The sequence below is a fragment of the Callorhinus ursinus genome, unplaced genomic scaffold, assembly GCF_003265705.2.
Source record: "Callorhinus ursinus isolate GAN/ISIS: 27379988/994484 unplaced genomic scaffold, GSC_fseal_2.0 scaffold6, whole genome shotgun sequence".
In the NCBI taxonomy this organism is placed as follows: domain Eukaryota; kingdom Metazoa; phylum Chordata; class Mammalia; order Carnivora; family Otariidae; genus Callorhinus; species Callorhinus ursinus.
Window position 1 is genome coordinate 47,873,532 of NW_027397068.1, and position 6,225 is coordinate 47,879,756.

Below are 6,225 nucleotides of genomic sequence, written 5' to 3' on the forward strand. Positions count from 1 at the left end.
GTTTCCTAATCTCAAAAATAAGAACTGAACTAAAAGAGCAGTTTTTGATCTTGTTTCCCAAAATGCTTTCAAAAACTACTCCCAAAAATCTCTCTCTGACACTCAGACACACATACACACACACAACATGCGCGCGCGCGCACATAAACACACACTTTACTAAAGTCTCAGGCAGTTCATAAACCACACTGGCCAGTACCTTCCCCACTAACCCCACTCCACATCAAGTGTGTCTAAACTAAATACTCTCCATGCTCCTTTCTGGCCCCTAAGGTGAATGAACCTAAGGGATAGCCTGTCTGGACGAAAAGAAAAAGACCTAAGAATTATGGCAAAGTGTAAATTACATTCTAATTTAATGTCTTTAAGATAGTGGGATGTGTATTTATGCTGGTAGAATACATAGGAAACTCAAAAATATGATTAAACTCAGCACTGTTGTTATCATGGTGGTGGTTCCACCTCAACAGATCTAGAAACCTGAATTCAGGGCTTAGAAAAGATGATTAGAGAGGAGATAATCAGAGCTATACGAAAAGTTTCCAAAATCACAGTTCTCTTGGGGTGCCTGGGTGGCTCAGTTGGTTAAGCGTCCCACTCTTGGTTTCGGCTCAGGTCATGATTGCAGGGTCATGAGATGGAGCCCCTTATCAGGCTCCATGCTCAGGGTGGAATGTGCTTGAGATTCTCTATCTTCTTCTGCCTCTGCCCCTTCCCCTGCTCCCCCCTCTCTCCCTGTCAAAATAAATTAAATCTTAAAAAAAAAAATCACAGTTATCTTGGAATGAGGCAATCAGAAGGTAACATAAGTCTTTATGTATCTGAACATTTTTTTCAAAGAGGTTAATAGTGAGGTCATAACAAGAGCAAAGCAAGAGGAAACTGGCTTTTCAGTTACAGAATGCAAGCTTTCGTTTAGATACAATAAACTTCCCTACCTGATCTAGACAATAAGGTGTCTACAGATGAACAGACAAATCACTTTGGAGCCCTTTCCATGTACTCTAGTTCTTAACCTAGAAAGAACAAACACCATCCCCATTACACTGAAGTTAGAAACATATGCCAAATGTTAACTTGGCTACCTAAAACAAAACCTTACTGAAGATATTTGTTGGAGTGAATAAACAGATAATTCTTATTCCTCACATATATTCCATATTACTGTAAGGATTATTTAGGAGGCAATCTACATACATCTAGACCTTTATGGCTCTAATTTGCTAAAGTGAAAAAATATTAATAGGCAGAGCAATATCCATGAAATGAAAACATATTTCCATATTATAAGTAATTGAGAATATGAAATTAGCAAAATTTCAACCTTCAGGAAAAAAATCCAGAAGCAGTATAAAATGTAGTATTGTCCCTATACTAACAGGTAAGTGACGTCACTTTAAAAATGAGAAAATTGAGGGGAGCCTGGGCAGCTTAGTCAGTCAAAGGTCTGCCTTAGGCTCAGGTCATAATCTCAAGGTCCTGGGATCGACCCTGCGTCCAGCTCCCTGCTCAACAGGGAGCCTGCTTCTCCCTCTCCCCAACTCATGCTCTCATTCTCTCTCTCTCTCAAATAAATAAACTCTTTTTTTAAAAATGAGAAAATTGAGAAAACCACCGAAATTCTCATTAAAATAAATACTATCCCAAACACTGGGTATTGAGAGAAGTTATACTTCTAGACATGAAAAACACACATCTAAGAAACCCACACAGATCTCAACCCAACCACAAAGTGAGAAGAGCAAATCCCCTATATGAAATATTGCCTACATGACATTTCTACATGAAATAGTACCAGGTTCTACATCAACTCCAGCTTTCAAAGAATCTTCACTAAAAGCACCTCCAAAATATTCTACAAAGGTTCAATGAATAGATTTGTCAAACATATTAAGTACAGTGTTATAGATACTCCACATAACAAATATATATACATATATACATGAATATATTCCCTCTCTCATACAAAATGCACACCCATACACACTTTACAGAAAAGCTTTATAAAGCACTGGTTATCACTATCAGTTATTTCTAGCTATTAGAGATGATTCCTCTCTTTCCTTTTTGGCTTACCTATAACTTCTATATAATTATAGTTTTTTTACTTGGGAGGCCATTCCCCTATAGCTAATGATACTAGCCATGACTCCATGTTAGATTTTAGTCTGGGGCACTGCCCAGATGAATGATAGATATCTTACCAACATTGAGCTGCTGATTTGTGCCAAAACGTGGCATTTCCAAAGGATGCTCTGTCTGGAATCTGTGGGGGATTTATATACAAATCTTCTATTAACTCAGGCCTTCCAAAGAGTCTGGAAATGTTTGTGTGTTGGGGAAAGAGGACAAGGGCTGAGAGTGGATTTGCTGACTCCTAAAGGTCCAGACCCGAGATTCCAAGATTCTATAAAAGGGCAGTAAATTAGGGTTTGGCTAGTATTTGCTAGACTACTGAAGCCAGCATAAACATTTACTTACAGCTTTTAAATCTGTAAGGGTACCCAGTGGTTAGGTACAGTAATTCTGAATCTGAGAAAGCAAACAAGGCTACTGGAAATGTTTCTAAATAAAGGTGGGGCGGGGGAGGTAGGCACATTTCCTTTGTTTTCTCCAAGTAAAAACAGGGATTTTAGAAATGCAAAATTTGACTCTCAGCAGTATAGATCCCTATAAGCTACTATATTGCCTTACAAAGATATTAGCAAGGCATACTTTTCCAAAAAGGCGACACATAGCTTTCAAAAAGACGACTTCGGTTTCAAAAACAAAGACAAAAGGCCCATACTTTCCTGTGGAAACAGAAACAAAGTCAAATCTTTAAAAATATTTAGCATTCTACTATATAAAATATAAACCCCACATTCCTAAATAAAATGGCAAAGATAAAAACCCTTACAGTTTTCTAGCCACAGTAATATGAGAGTGGTGATTCAGAGCAAAACCTGATGTTAAACATAACTATACAATATTACTAATTACAGAGTAATTTTACCAATAAATATTTTGGTTGAGAACTGCTTTGTCATCTTTGCAAGTATTTTTAGTTGAAAGCAAATGGTTGGGTAGTACACATGGACATGGTTAGGATTTTTAAAAATCTGTTCTTAAAATCTGGTGACTGGATAGGCCTTCTAAACTCGATTCTTTATAACTGGTAATTTGGAAAGGGTAAGCCACAGGAACGTTACGTTAAGAGGCAAAGGACCGAACAAGCTCACCAACTCAGATCAGCACAAAGCTAATCTCAAAAGCGTCGAGTGCTCACAAATCTAACAATGACGGGCCCGGAGAGTCAGTAATGCCTGTATGTGTACTAAAAGCTACCTCTCCAAATACAGTAAGAGCTACCTGAATTTCCTCATTTTACATTTGCACAGTTATTTTTTGCAGTTATTTTCCCTTCAGATTCATCCCCTAAATCTGCAAATTTGCTTCTTTCTATTTGGGATTAAATTTCTGATTTTAACGCATATACCCAGTTGCATACATACCCAATTTAATAATACATACCCAGTTGAAAATATTCCATAACAGCTTACATTTTTTAAAGAAGTCAGTAATAATTTTACTAAAATTCTAACTTTGTTAAATTATCACTTTTAATCGTTTTAAGCAATCCCCATCTGATTCAGACACTAAGAATTTGAAGTTGGGGGCTCAAGTCACCCACCTATTTTCTCTGGAAGGTCTTTGCACAGTGCTCTAACTACTGGGACTGGAGGTAAAAGATTAAAGAACTGTTATGACTAGGTCTTTCTTAAAGCAGGGTGTTTTAAAAGGAAAGAAACTGTCCCCTCCCCTTACTCTAAATGAGCAGTCTCTTGTTCTCAGCAGTCCTTCTGCACACAAGACCACTACTGACTTCAGTGGGAATTCTGCCCAAGAAGTGAGGAAGACAGGAGAGGATTAAATGAGCCCTAAATCCACGCCATTGTTCCAAGTCATTATCACTTGTACAGTTCTCCAATAACCTCCAAAGGGTAGATATCTGAGGTTTGATGGTGGTTCTCAAACTGAATTACAGAACTGATCACGCGAGCTCTAACAGGTGACACTGGCTGGCTCTTTAAAAATTGTGTCAGCCTGATGTATGGCAGTCGTTTGGCCCTTATCATAATCCAAGATTGCGTGGCAATGCAGCCCCATCAGTGACTGCAAGAGCAGTCCAGTGATTTCTCACAGCAATGAGGCTGCAAACGGAAACTGAACAGGAGTTAAGTACTGTTGGTTTCCCAGTAAAAACTATTCAAAGCCTGAAAATCCTACATCCCAGCTCCTGCGGCCAAGAAATTGACTCAGGTTTCCTCAAGTGTTATAAACCCAAGGTGAAATGTGATAGAAAGCTAAACTAAACTGCTAATTTTCACACAGTATTATAGAGAATATTGGGAGAAGAAAAAGGGGGGGAGGAGAGAAGAATATGGACGAATATTGGCAAAACTGTAAGAATCCTTAAAAAAAAAAAAAAAGCTTACATAACAGTAAGAAGAACAAGTCTCTGGCACGACACCCCAAAGACAACATTTCGGAGGCAAGAAGTTCAAGAAACTGAGGAAAAGATGTGATTCAAAAAAAAAAAAGAAATCCACTGCTCTAGGTTCCACCTTCCCTCCCTCTTAATCACAGCGGCAGCGGTTGTAGTGATGGAGAATTCAATTCAAGGCATCCTCAATTAATAGGGAAGGCTTCTCAGGAGACCCTCCCTAAAAATAACAGACTGTAGGCGAGAGCTCTTCTAATCTCACCAAAAAACCCTGACCTCGGAGGAGGTGAGCGATTTTGGGAAGTGTAAGGACCGACCCGGCAGACACCCCGGCGGCTGGGGCGGGGGGCGGGGGGCAGCGTCTCGTTTGGTTCCGTTCTTCTCCTCTTCTCTCCCCCTGCAGCTCACCTAAAACCGTTCCCAACCCTCTGTCCCCAGCACCAGAGGAGGCAAATGAGCCACCGGGGCAGAGATGGCCTAGGAGTCGCAGTTGTAGGGAACAGAGCGCAAGACTGCACCGCTCTCCGCAGCGGCCCGGGCCGCAGGCGTCCTCCCGGACGGCGACCCCTGCGCGCGCGGGCGGACGCCGGGCGGAACGGCTCGGCGGGGCGCGTGGAGCCGATGCGCCCCCCTAGCCCAGCTCCCTGCAGAGCCCACGCGCGCGGCCGGCCCGGGGAGGTGCGGCGTCCTCGTCCGCGTTTCCTCTCCCCAAACGATCCTCCTGAAGAACGCCGCCGCCGCCGCCTCCCGGGAGCCCCCGAGTTGTGCTCCACACTGGGATCGGCTCGCGCGCCGCGGCCCGCGCCCGGGATGGAGCCGGATTCCTCCTCCAGTCTCTCCGCGGAGCCCCGGACGCGCGACCCGAGCCCACGGGCACCTCGGCAGGGCGGGCGCAGCCCTCACCATGCCCCCAACTCTCCCGGCTCGGACCAGACGTGGCCACGACTCCCGGGAAGGGAGATAGGGGGGACGGCAGTGGAGCGGGGAAGCGGGAATCCGGCCTGGAGCAACAGGACCCGGACCTCCGGGCGGGAATGGGGTCCGGTAGAGAGGGGGAGGAGAGGAGAGAGGGAGCGGCAGAAAATCCCAAAGCCGGTCGCCCTCCCCCACGGTGGGACCGTCCCGCCACCGCTTCCTGCCAGGGATCAGCTTCCCAGCTGCAGCCAGAGGAAAAATCCGAGCCGCTCCGGCAGCTCAGCAGGGACTGGCCGCTCGGCCCGGGCTCCCCCGACCCAGGCCCTCCATTCCGCAAGCCCGCAAGCCTCCTTACCCGGACACTGCACCTCCAGGGGCTCGCTCGCCGCGGGGACTGGTCCCGCTCCAGCCCCAGCAGCCGGGCCGCGGAGCCCGCCTCCTCCCTCCGCTAGGTTTCAAATTGAAATTCCCTGGCTGGGGCCGTCAGAGGGAGGACTCGGCGCGCCAGCCCCGCCCCCTCGCGGCGGAAGCCCCTCCTGCGCCTCCGGCGCGGAAACCCCCGCGGGCCGCACCACGCCCCCCGCTCTCAAGCCACGCCTCTGGGGCAGCCCTTCCCGCGGGATTCGCGGTCGCGGTCGCCGGGTACCCAGGGCTGGAAAGATGCGTCTGGCGGTCAGAACTGCCCTGGTTAATGACTGCTAATGCCCGTGCGCAAGGCCTTTTTATCCGCCACATCCCGCCCTTAAGTTCTTTTTACCAACTTCTTAAAAGTTATTTCTTCAAAGTGTATTCACTGACTAATCCTTTATGGAACACCTCTTCGG

The 6,225-nt window shown here is 45.7% G+C and overlaps 1 protein-coding gene across 18 annotated transcripts in view; it reads right to left on the reverse strand.

Annotated features, from left to right (window-relative positions):
- The window catches only part of EPB41L2 (erythrocyte membrane protein band 4.1 like 2), a 206,461-nt gene extending 200,566 nt beyond the window's left edge, over window positions 1–5,895 (reverse strand). For 15 of the 18 annotated variants that reach the window (XM_025865473.2, XM_025865470.2, XM_025865461.2 and 12 more), the window contains exon 1: window positions 5,757–5,895. The gene's annotated coding sequence lies outside the window, so the exon portion shown is untranslated. Of the gene's footprint in view, window positions 1–4,894; window positions 5,020–5,756 lie in introns of those variants that run through there. The other 3 variants (XM_073893921.1, XM_073893924.1, XM_073893926.1) reach the window with 3 other exon arrangements.
- Between the last annotated feature and the right edge of the window lie 330 nt (window positions 5,896–6,225).